General features: G+C 29.9%; 1 protein-coding gene across 2 annotated transcripts in view; it reads right to left on the bottom strand.

Annotated features, from left to right (window-relative positions):
- Window positions 1-7,995, bottom strand: part of LOC118195342 (uncharacterized) — a 123,160-nt gene extending 115,165 nt beyond the window's left edge. For both annotated transcript variants that reach the window (XM_085817199.1, XM_085817200.1), the window contains exon 1: window positions 7,301-7,995. The gene's annotated coding sequence lies outside the window, so the exon portion shown is untranslated. The remainder of the gene's footprint in view (window positions 1-7,300) is intronic.
- Window positions 7,996-12,882: the final 4,887 nt, after the last annotated feature.

Raw genomic sequence — 12,882 nt, 5'->3', positions numbered from 1 at the left:
TGAACATTAACAGTGTAATACCAAGACAATGTTTTCCCCATATGAACCTTGATTCTTCCTATACCATTATGATAGGAATATCAGAGTACAGCAGCATTGCATTAACAGACCCTTCATATCATATCATGACCCTTGTGTATTATACATCATTATGCTGGTTTATCACCTGGAGTTATGGTTTTGGATACAACTGTATTTTACTCCCACAACTACGTAATATGCATAGCTGGCACACTCAACAGCCACTTCTACATTTCTGAGTTTTTGGAGCCTTCAAGACTCAGATGAAGTCAAATTTCAACAGCAGAATGCATGTATGTAGCATACAATGCTCATCAGTTTTTCATTGCCCAATGTCACAATGCTGCTTCAGACCATCCATTTTCTCAATATGTTAAACACGCACATCTAATTAATTACTAACAAGAAAATGGTTCAGCATACATCACCTGCAGCTATGCCAGATAAACTTCGACAATATGTGGAAAGAGCATATGACTGATATACCCCCAGCATATATCTAAAATTGCTCTTTCAATGGGAAAGCATGCAGCACAAGCTACTGCTAGCCATGGTAGCAATATAAACCACTGATTTCTTCAGGATCTTTTGCAAGTCAAATGGAGCTGAATTTTAATTAACTTGTGCATGTACCCTATATAATTTGTCCAGTAAATATAGCACTGATATATCTTATTCTTTCTGATGTTGCATTTTAACTAGCCAATGCTGTAAACTTTTGTAACAGGTTCTGTTGAAGAAAAGAACATACAAGAATTATACATAAAGATTTAGACATATTATCATGTTTACAAATTGAAAAATGTTAAAATGTTGCTGCTAATTCTAAATTATTCTTTAAAAAAAGAGAAGTATATCTTTGCTTGTATAGCAATAATTTCTATTGAATATATATGCTTCGCAACACTTTACCATACTTTTACATAAAGTATTAATTACATTTTCCAGAATCAAATATCATTTTAAAAGGGTAAGTTAATAAAGGATTCAAGGAAGGAGTTGGCAAGTCCTCAATCACCGAGACAGGACATTGTCAACAGAACTCAAGCCACTTGACATGCTTCCTTCCAAACAAAAATTATTTTACTACTCCTAATATGGCATAAACATCTAGCTGGGATTTTTGAAGTTTCTCAGTTTTAATACATGGCTCTGCTTGACATGATGTTTTGTTCCTTCTAGAGATAAAGCTGCCATATTTTGATAGGAAATTGGATTCTTTTCTCATGGCACAGAATGACATAAGACTGAAATCACACATAATGGCATATCTTGAAAAAGGTTCTACAGAATTAAAAGCAATAAATAAATGCAGCTTGAGGATGCAAATAAAATTACACCCAAATATATTACATTAAAAACCTAGACTTAAAAAAGCAGAAGTGGAAAAGTTTCAAGAAAAGAGACTTCTATAATTTCAAAAATTAGATATACCAAAACCCTAGAACAAAATTAAGTAAAAAAATAATGAGAATAGAAAATAAAAACTAATAAATTACATGAAATTGGTGGCAAATATCTAAATAACAAAATAATATACCAGATCTCATTTTTGGGGCTCTGGCTAGAGTTATAATTTCACAAAATCTAAGGAATACTGAGAGTAAATTCACTGCTTAAATTGAGTGGGCTCCTGCTGAATATATATCTTGACAGTACAATATAATATGCTACATCAAAAGATGGCAGAAAGTAAATTTTATTTCCCCCAGCATACCATGAAAAAAGTAAAATGGTTAAAGCATCATGAAGAGTGAAAAAAAAATACTAGCATGAGAATATACAAGTAATTTTTTCTTCAGCTCTGTTTGACAAAATGAAAAAAAAAAAAAAAAAAAAAAAAAAAAAAAAAAAAAAAAAACGTTTTAACAGAAAGCAGCAAGTGTGAAAAACCACATGAGAAGAGTCAAATAACCTCTGATTACAATCTCCTATCAATAATAATCATAGTTGCCAAGCAGAATATGTGGCAGGAGAAAAATATACCTAAATCTAAGTGTTTATCAATAAAATGAGGACAAGTGTATATAAAAGACCATTTTCATCCCACAGTTGGTTAAGTTGGTCAAAAAATTCCACAAGTGCTGTTTTCCATGGGAAGTCACTATTGTTAGTTGTATTTGAGCTGCTTATCTTGGCCTGTGTCACTTGGCGTGCATTTAAGAGTATATAAATGATAATCCTCCTTTTCCCATCTTGCTGTAACTACAGATAAACAAAACCATCAACACCAAATCAGTGGATACGACAGTGTGATTATGGTGAACACAAAAATTTAGCCATTCCCAAACAAGCTCTATTTAATTTATTTCACTCCATAAAAGCTAGGTTTTTGACATGTGAGCAGAAGGTTTTTTTCCCCCCTACTCGCTTAGCATTTCAACTTTCATCTAATGGTTTGTTTCCAAAGAAATAAAGGTACGTAATTAGAAGTTAGTACCAATTTCAATCTAACTTACTGCTAAAATAAAATGTTATGAGGATAATTTTCTGCTAAAACTGTGTTTCAGTTGTGTTCATAAAAAGCATAAATGCTAATTTTGCTTAGGGCTCCACTGCACTCATTAGAGTTATGATTTATCACAAAAAATGAGGACTGGAACTCAGGTTCTCCAGTGCAATATAAGCACTGCTAATATTAATTTCACTTCCAAATAATAAAAAGGCAGAGATTTCAAATCCTAATTTGCTTTCCAACAAGTACTTTAAAAATAATGTTTTTTACAGAGATGCGATTATGCTTATAAAGTTTGAATTATCACTAAATAAATGAAAAGTTAAATTGCCAGGGGGGAGTATTTTGAGGTTTTGGGGGAAGGGATGGTAAAAAGCATGGTAAGAGATAGTAACAGGAACATTAAAGGAAGAAGAGTGCAAAAAATTGGAAAGATTTTGACCTCTCAAAAGGATCCAGATCTCACACATGCAATTAAAAAATTATTCACAATTCAGTTTCAGCGTAACATGAATTTTTTTTTATTCATACTTAAACATTTTGTACAATATAAAAGAAGAATAGCAAGTGCCTGAATGAAGTAAAATAAGCTAGCTGAAAGAGAAGCGCAGGAAAACGATACAAAATATAAAAAATTATACCTACACTCTGATACTAAATATATAAACAAATGAAGGGTCCATTTAAATAAGAACAACATTCAAATAGCTACAAAAGAATGCCCAACATCTCATTTAAAAACTTCCAAAACCAATGAGCCATATGTTAATGTAATGAGGGAAATCATCAAATAGGAAATAGAGTCTGGTACTTTAGCAATTTCTTACTTGCATGGGTGAGCACACATTTTCTGTTATAAAAGACTTTTGCTCTGAGCATCCAATAGTTTGAAACAAAAACTCTTTCTTTGTAAATATCTAAAGTTTTTCTCTTAGAGAGGTCTCAGAACCTATCAGATGTATCCATTATCTAGTTAGTTGAAGATTAATTCTAGAGTTTTTCTCTTAGAGAAGTCTCATAATCCATCAGACATGTTCATATATTATCTAGTTAATTAAAGATGACTGTGTAATAAATGTGCTTCAGCAAAATGGAAAAAAAAAAAATGAGGGGAGGACTAATTTGACATAAGACTGCTTAATATACAGTAATTAAGAAAGTTAACACTAAAGATAATTCAGCAATTTAACAATTTCTTGCATTACTACGGAAATAATATCACAAGTTGAAATAATATGTTATTGCATACTGACAGAAATTTTAAATCATTTATGCCAGGTTTGCAGCAATAAAAATTGGTTGATCTTTAAATTATGGTAACTTGGCGATTGTTTGGCGACCAACTCTGCTACAGCAACCATCTTTTTTTTTTTTCGCCGCCATTTTGTCTTCACGAAGTAAAGACATGTTTCTTTTCTTTTTATTTACTCAACACTTTTTCCAACAATCTACTAGCCGAATTACACTTATACTGGAAATTTTATGGAACAAAACTGCTTAATCATGACAAATATTAACTGTAAAATTGGGAAAAAGTGCACAATCGCAAACTCCTTGCCGCGTTTTTCAAAATCGCACATACACAGTAACCATATACACGTCGACTTATTTTTACTTAAAAAAACATCCCAGAATTGCACAAAAATGGCATTGCGCACACTCTTGACTTTATCCATCTAAACTGCTATTTTCTCATAAATTACAAAAATTTGCACGAAAATGCAGGAAAATTTTGTGAATCTTTAAACTCAGTAAAAAGCACATATATGAAATTACCTGATCACGAAAAATTATATACCCTATCCAAGGATGAACATTTCCACGTATAATATAAATAAAATATCCAAAACTTTTACCTCTAAATTATCTATTATAAATGTCACCAACGAATGCATAACAAAACATTAAAAATGGTTACAAATACTTAGTGTCAAATATTTAAATTATTTCCATGCACGTTTACTTCCACTCAAACGTATACCGAATTGCTACAAACATATAATTCACAAAATAACTATCATTTAATTAAAATATAATTAAACCATGTACACATCGACATGGAAATAATAAAAAAAATTCCAGAATTGCACAAAAATGGCATTGCGCACACTCTTCACTATATCCATGTACACTGCTTTTTTCTCATAAATTCGAAAAATTTCACGAAAATGCATAAAAATTTTGTGAATCTTTAAATTCGGTAAAAAGGACATATATGAAATTACCTGATCGCGAAAAAGTATATACCCTTTCCAAGGATGAACATTTGCACGTATAAAATAAATAAAATATCCAAAAACTTTTCCCTCTAAATTATCTATTATAAACCTCACCTACCAATTTCTAACTCAAACATTAAGAATGGTTCCAAATACTTAATGTCAAATACTTAAATTCGTGCATTAATGTCACATGACATATTTCATGATCTCTCATTTCCCTCACACAAAATAATGCGTAATCGTAATCGGAACTCAGTACTTCTCACATTATTCCCAAAGTCCTAGGTAGTTCCCTTTATCGCCTCCAAAATGTCACCAAACTACCTGTTACCATATTCCAAAGATCATCCTAAAAATTAATAGTGTACATGGTGAACACACTATTAATGTAAGAACTGCCCAGAAATGGTTTTAAAAATTTAAAGTTGAAAAAAAGCAGCACTGATGATGAACCCCATTCAGGACATTTTGAACTGTTAGAACCAAATCAAACGATTAATTCAGAAGTTTATAGTGAACAACTTTGCCGTCTAAACTCAGAATTGATTAAAAAATGCCCAGGATTGGTGACTATCAAGAAAGTATTGTTTCGTCATGATAACGCTAGATTGCATATGGCTCGAACAACGCTGCAAAAAATTAGTGAATTAAATTGGGAGCTTTTGCCACATCCTGCTTACTCCCTAGATATTGCCCCAAGTGATTTTCGTTTATTTCATGCCTTACAAATTTTTTACTGGGAAAAAAATTAAACTTTAAACAAGATGTACAAAATGAACTGTCAAGTTTGTTTTGCATCAAAACTATGGTCTTTCTACAGCAATGGCATAAAAAAGCTGCCTGTAAGATGGCAAGACACTATATAACTGATTAAAATGTTAAATTGCGTTTTTTTTTTTTTTAATATATATATTACTTAAAAATTTACCAAAAAATGTGCACGAATTTATGGACTGACCCAATAGCTTTTCAGTGAACTTCAGGTTTATGGGGTGAAACTCTTGGCTGCTAGAACATTGATTTTTCTCTTTCAAGAACACTCAAATCTATAGAAATACTTAATATTTTTAGATTTTGTACTGCTTCACAAATCTTAATGAAAACTTACCAGATTTAAATTCTAAAATTTTTTTGAACCTATATTCAACTTTTTGATATCAAAATTTGCCTAAATATTTTCAGAAATTGTTAAATAATTCTGAAGTTTTAGAAGACTCATTAATATATTAAACATAAATACCAACTATGCAATCCTTTTTAATATTTTTAACTACAACAAAAATGTATATGCAAATAAATTTAAGCAAGTAATTACTTGAGAATTTTCTTTTATTAATCTTTATATATTAATAATCAAATGCCAGGATATATATGCATAACCATTAAATTTTGCTTTATTTTATGTCTGTCGTTTCCAGTTTACTAAATAGAAATTTTGCATATCCCCCAAATCCTCAATTTTTGAAGTCATTGTTGCTAAAAATGAAAATATGAATTTTTCTTGGTACCCCCAGTGTAAAATATATAACAGTAAATGTAATCAAAAGGAAAATTAAGTATACACAAAATTTAGAAATTAAATATATATATATACAAGGAATTTTTTTTTTAATGCAGCTTTCTGGTCCATGCATAAAATATCTTAATAAATATATATAAATTTTAAAATTCAATTTTGATGGTAAACGGTATGGGACCTTTTTTGGATTTATATGTTCAAATTTTAATAATTTAAAATGAAATTGTAATAAATATTCCTATAAAAACCACAGCCAATTTTAATTCCTTTTTTTAATATGCAAATAAAATGACCAACTAAGATGATAAAAATTTGTTTATTTATTATTTAATCTTCACATTTACTAAAAATTCAAATATTATATCAAAATGAAATTAATATTTCACTAAAAAAATAGTATCTTCAAGTATAATAAAATAAATTGTTAAATTTATTATAAATTGAATTGTTACATCAATATTGCAAGTAAAAAAATAACATTCATCATGAAGCAGTTTTAAATGTAAAATAACAATTAAATTAAGATAACACCTTATTATACTATTATTCAAGAAAATACCGAATAACAAAATTTATACGCCCCTTTAAGTGACATTTAAGAAAATATTGTTAATTCGTGAACGAAAACAAAGTTTCTTTTTAACTGCTTGTATCTAATACAAAGTAAAAAAAATATACCATCCATCTTAAAGTACTAAAAATAGCCACCAAACTATATGTAATCCATTTCTATAGTTTTTATATATACAAACAAATTCAAGCAAGAAACGCACATAAAAAAAAAAAAAAAAAACAGAGGGGGGGGGGAAAAATCAACTGCGGCGTTGTGTCAACCTAAACAGCAAAAGAAATCACATGTTCATCAACCCTTTGAATAAAATAACAAAGTCAAAAATAACTAAATAAATAAATAAATAAAATCTAAAGCTCTTCGATATATTTATCCAACAAAATGTCAACAATGTCGCAACGTAACACTAAAATGTAATCATACGCAGAGTAAAACAAACACTCAGAATATTTAAATAGTACTACGTATCAATCGGGAAGCGACAAAAATTTGCCAGACAGGGCTAGCTTTACCTCTTCCAGACATGATGGCTTGCTCACACTGGCTATGCTCGACCCAGACAGGGCACGCTTCGTCTGTCTCACTTCTGTCGATTATCCCAAAGGCTTGATCCGTATTTTCTATATGTTGCAAGTAAAGTATTATATCGATGTGTAGAAGGGTAATTACTCTAACATTTTGAATCACAGGTAACAACTGACTCGGATGCCGCCACCATCCATCGATAATAAAATTCTGCTCGAGTTCTGTACAGCGTGAAATAGCGTCATAGCCTACGTCTCGACGCATCCGTTGAACAGCTGCGAAAAAACTAACCCAGACAAGCAAAAAAACCGCCGTCTCTGCTTCTGGCGCTCTTGATTATGTAATAAGGCAACTCCACTGAAGGGGGTAATACGCAAAGTAAATATCAACATGTCCCCTGATGATAGTCTGCGTATCATTAACAAAGCTAAAATTTCAAATTTTGAATTTATGCATTTCAATTTTAAGATAAAAATTTATAAAAATTCCACGAATGTCCTTGAGAACAACCGTAGATAACTGGTTTACCTCCAAACCAAGGAAGCAGCTTCGACATGCGTTCAGAATGAACATGCACGTTAACTAGTAGTAGTCGAACAGTAGCTCATATGCTACCATCTAGTGTCGTTTAGAAAAACTAGAAATAGCTAACAGAACTTTCTTCCCTTTATTTCTCGTTTGATTAAGTATGTAAAACGTTTATTATGTTCTAAATCTGTAATTTAAATCTTTTATAACGCATGAATTTAAATTTTAAATATAATAGTTTAGTTCATATTGTTTCTAAAAGCTAAAAAGGTAATGCATAATTCTTTTTAATGAGCTAGTTAATGAAAATTTTACTATTATGTTGTCAAATTTAAACAGTAAAACTTTTTGATATTTATACCTTTAAATATTACATTAATATTAAGAAATTACTCAATAATGCATTATTTAGTTCTTTTTTTTTAAGTTATACACTAAGAAACTGTACATAACCAAAATGGTGGTTAAAAAAAGGGACCTTGAATATGATTAGTTTTCCGCATTTCCGATATTTTTACCTTTTGTAAATAATATGAATTACACATGCTAAGATTTCATCCCAGGAAAAGGAAAGCACAGTAAATTAGCACTCTAGTTTTCAGTTTTTAGATTTGAATATATTCGAAAGTTCCTTATCATTTCCTTATCTGTTGCTCGTTTTATGAATTTTATGGTTATAGGAATAAAGAAGTGTACACAATTCTGGGTAATTAGACCCTTCCATTTAGTTACTTTAACTTACTATACAGCTATTTATTTTACCTATTTACTGATTTTAGAAATAAGAGTTTGTTAATTTCGAAAAGAATTTATTTTTAATCGGTATTACCTAAAAGAAAGTTTCCCAAATATTATTATACTAGAACTTTATTACCACTTTAGTAACTGAAATTAAATTATGTATAACTTTCATTTGAAAATTTTGACGTAAGAGTATATTCATTCGGATATTATAAATAACACCTGTGTGACTGGAAAATATTAAAATTCTACAAGGATTAAAAAACAAAAGTAATTCTATCACTATATATTTCATTGGCACTCTTCTGTTATAGGAACCGGATTCAGAAATGTATGTATAGATGCATGTGTTCGTATATGCATGTATATATGTACGCACGAATGTATGTGTGTGCATACACACATATATATGCGCATACAGATATCACACGTGCTTACATACATACATTTCTGAATCTGGTCCCGATAACATAACATAAGAGTACCGTTTCATTTCATAAACAGAAGCGTGATTTCTAATTAAAAATTAATACGTTGCAATAAAATATTAAGATGCTTTTATTCTATGTATATATTTTATTATATTTATTAACTACGAAAGAAGTTTAATACATTAAAGAAAAATGATTCACACTTTTATAGTGATTTAACGCAAAACCCCGTTTTGAGACTAATAAGCTCTTTCGGTTAATAATCCCACTCGCATATTTGTAGATTGGAAATTAAGTAACGAAATATTCCCTAAACGATGCAATTAAGTTTACATAGTATGTAAGTACTTTCGATAGCCTAAAATAGTAAATTTGATGAAGCTGAAAGAGGTAACAAGGATACGGGTAAATGAACAAACTTTAAATTTTAATTAAAATAGTTTTTTTTATTTTACAGTAACTCATCGTTTCTTAGCACGTTTAGCTATGGTACTAAGTGGTGAAAAGTAAGCGCATTGAAACAATGTATTCTAATTAATTAAATGCTTTTTATTACTTTCTTTCATTCAGCTACTCTTCTTCATAACTTCTGCTTCGAAAGAATATATTAAAATTGTATAAAAAGTAGCATATCAGATTTCAGTTTAGACAGAATACATTATAAAAATATTTATGGCGATTGCATAAAGAAGATCAAAGGGTATTCTTTATACGGAGTATTGCCCTATATCAAAGATCATACTTTTTTAAATTGGTACTGGATATTTTTCATATTATAGTGCTTAAATTCAGCCGGAACTTGACTCCGTATTTCTCAAATTTTCAATAAATTGTAATTTCAGCCGTTAGCCCCAAACAAGATGAGATCAGGTATTTTAATTCATTATTTAACTGTTTGTCATAATTTATCTTAATTTATTAATTTTTACTTATTTGTTTATAATTTAATTTAATTATTTATTATTTGTTATTTTACTAATTTAATTTTGCTTACCTTTCGTAGCGATCCGGCGCTTCTTTAATTTTAAAAATCAGAGTGCTAGTATTTTTAACCAGTATGCTAAGAAAGTTTAAACGAGTTTTGTTTGATGAAACATTTACAATCAACATTTTACTATCACATTACTGAGGCTTAGCAAATTAAAATCAGCATCACATATAAATGTATTTTTTCCTGACAGAGGTTGCAGATCATATATTTAATCTATATATCTATTAATCAAGCAAGCCGTTTACACACTGATTTTCTTTTAAATTGTTAAAACATAAAATGTTCGATTTACAAAATTCATGTAGGAGTATCTAATGAATAAATTGGAAAATAATTTTAAAATATAAATTTTAATAAAGAAGCATAAAACCTGCAAACTTGATTAATTACTGCAACGTAATCAATTACAGCCAAACAGGGGAGGTTTATTTATTTTCGGAGACATGCTGTAGGGTAATTTGTATGGGAAAATGGATTTTCACGTTACATATGGAGAAAATCACCGAAACAGCATACAGCCACTAGGAATTGAACAAGCAATCAGTGTTTAGCCAGTCTCATATGTTTAGCCGTTGATGAGCTGCAACTTCAAGTCTAAGTATTTGTTGTCTTTTATTATCATTTAATAAGGAAACAATTATAACTATCGGTTCTGGACGTATGCAACTTAATACAGTATCTGAAAATTGCACCTCTCTGCTTCACTTAACCTATCATATCGCTGTTAATTCATCTAGCTGTCTCAACAATTAAATTATCAATCTTCGTCCAAAGCATTTCTCGTTTGCTTTTTAAGCATATGTTAAATTCAAATTCGTTTTTCCTGACAATCTTGAATACGCTGCAGAAGCATTTATATTTGATTCCCCCCCTACTAAAATGGTTCGTTTTTCGGTAGAATTTAATAATTATAAAGCTTACGGGATTATATTTATGCTAAGCACTGATATCTGAAACATATTATTAATGAAAAATCTCATGTGTACACTACATGACTTCCTTGTACGGAATATTAAATTACACGCATTTTTTCCTACATTTTATTTAAACTTATTTCCTCGAACTTGATTAAAGATATATTTCTCATTCAATTAATTCAGTTCTCAAGGCAAAAATACATAAAAATTCAAAATATTTTCAATAAAAATTAAAAGATATAGAAAAACATAAAACACCAAATATAGTTAAAACTATTAAAAAAACAATTTTTACAGTTAAAATTTCAGTTTCTACGCAAAAACAAACAATTCAGCCAACAGGCAAGAAGACAGATTTTTTTCCGTGCACAAAACTAAAAGTTTCCTTTTAGTCTCACTCGGTAAAAAGACAATGAAAGTGCAGAAAGACTTAATTCACTATTCTGCTAAGTTTCAAATATAAAGAAATATGGCTGCTGTAGCAAAAAAAAAAAAAAAAATTAGACTTTGCCTCACTTAAACAACTTTTAAATTGTTGATAATTCTACAAATATTTCATGCAGATTAACTAAAGGTAAGAACAGCATAATTCAATAATTTTTAAACCTAAAAATGCACAATTTACGAGCATATAATAATAAAAAAAAACTGAGCTCAAGGAACCGAGTAAAAGAGTGAGTATTATATATATATATATATATATATATATTTTTTATGCGACCAATTGCCACCAAAAAGCGAGGTGCACAACTACATGCTATAGCAGTTCCTATATACAAAATTGCAAAGTTCTGAGACTATCCGTTTTTGAGTTATGCGAGATATATACAGACATACGTAAGTACAGACGCCATGAAAAAAATCTCTTCTGAATACATTTTAAGTCAGTTTAATAATTCGTTTGAGGAAACGAGTCCTTTATTCTGTCCTTACGTACAGATGTCAAGCAAAAACAGCGTTAAATTGCATTCGATAGCAGTCTGAATATTTTCGTTGAAATATTGTAACCGGAATTTTTCATGATTACAATACTTCCTTTACTTCCTACAAGGAAGTAAAAAAATCTGATGTGTACAACACCACATGACTTCCTTGTACTGAATATTAAATTATATGCACTTTCTGCTGCATTTCATTGCAACTTATTTCCTCGAATTTCATTAGAGATATACTTCTCATTAAATTAATTTTGCTCTCAGTTCACGGGACGGCAAAAATACATAAAACCTCAAAATATCTTCATTAAAAATTGAAAGAAAAAAAAATACCAAATGCCGTTAAAACAAAAAAAAAAAAAAAAAAAAAAAAAAAAAAAAAAAAAAAAAAAATGGAGAAAGTGCAGAATCACCCACTGCTTGGCGCGTTTTTAGGAATTGCACATACTCTGTATCCATGTACACATCGACCTATTTTCACTTAAAAAAACATCCCAGAATTGCACAAAAATGGCATTGCGCACACCCTTGACTTTATCCATGTACACGTCGACCTATTTTCACTTAAAAAGTCAAAGAAAATTGACAAAAATCCAATTCTTCTTACTCTTATAAAAAGCGCCAAACAAATAAGTGAGCGATTCTGCACTTTACCCGAAAACAATTTTTCACAATTAAAATTAGAGTTTCTACGCAAAAACAAGCAATTCGGTCTGCAAGCAAGAAGATGCAGAGTCTCACGCGCTGGAGATAAAATTACTGTAACTAAAAGCAAATTTTATTTCAGGATTTGGTGATTTTAAGAATTTTCTTCTGCAGATACCCTTAAATCAAGAAAATATTCGCTCAAAATATCACATTGTAAAACACTGCAATCTGTCCTTCGAAGTTAATTATAATAAAATTCTTTATGCTTGTTCCGGTTTGAAAAGACACTTTTATCTGCCTTTGAATGGCAACACGAAAACGAAAAAACTTGCAATGATTTAGAGAACGCTAATTGGCAACAATGTAAATTTGAAAATT

This window comes from Stegodyphus dumicola, chromosome 5 (assembly GCF_044657685.1).
Source record: "Stegodyphus dumicola isolate Sdum_Otavi_A_Nest chromosome 5, ASM4465768v1".
Lineage (NCBI taxonomy): Eukaryota > Metazoa > Arthropoda > Arachnida > Araneae > Eresidae > Stegodyphus > Stegodyphus dumicola.
Note: the sequence above shows the minus strand (reverse complement) of the source record. Positions and strands in the feature narration are given on the sequence as shown.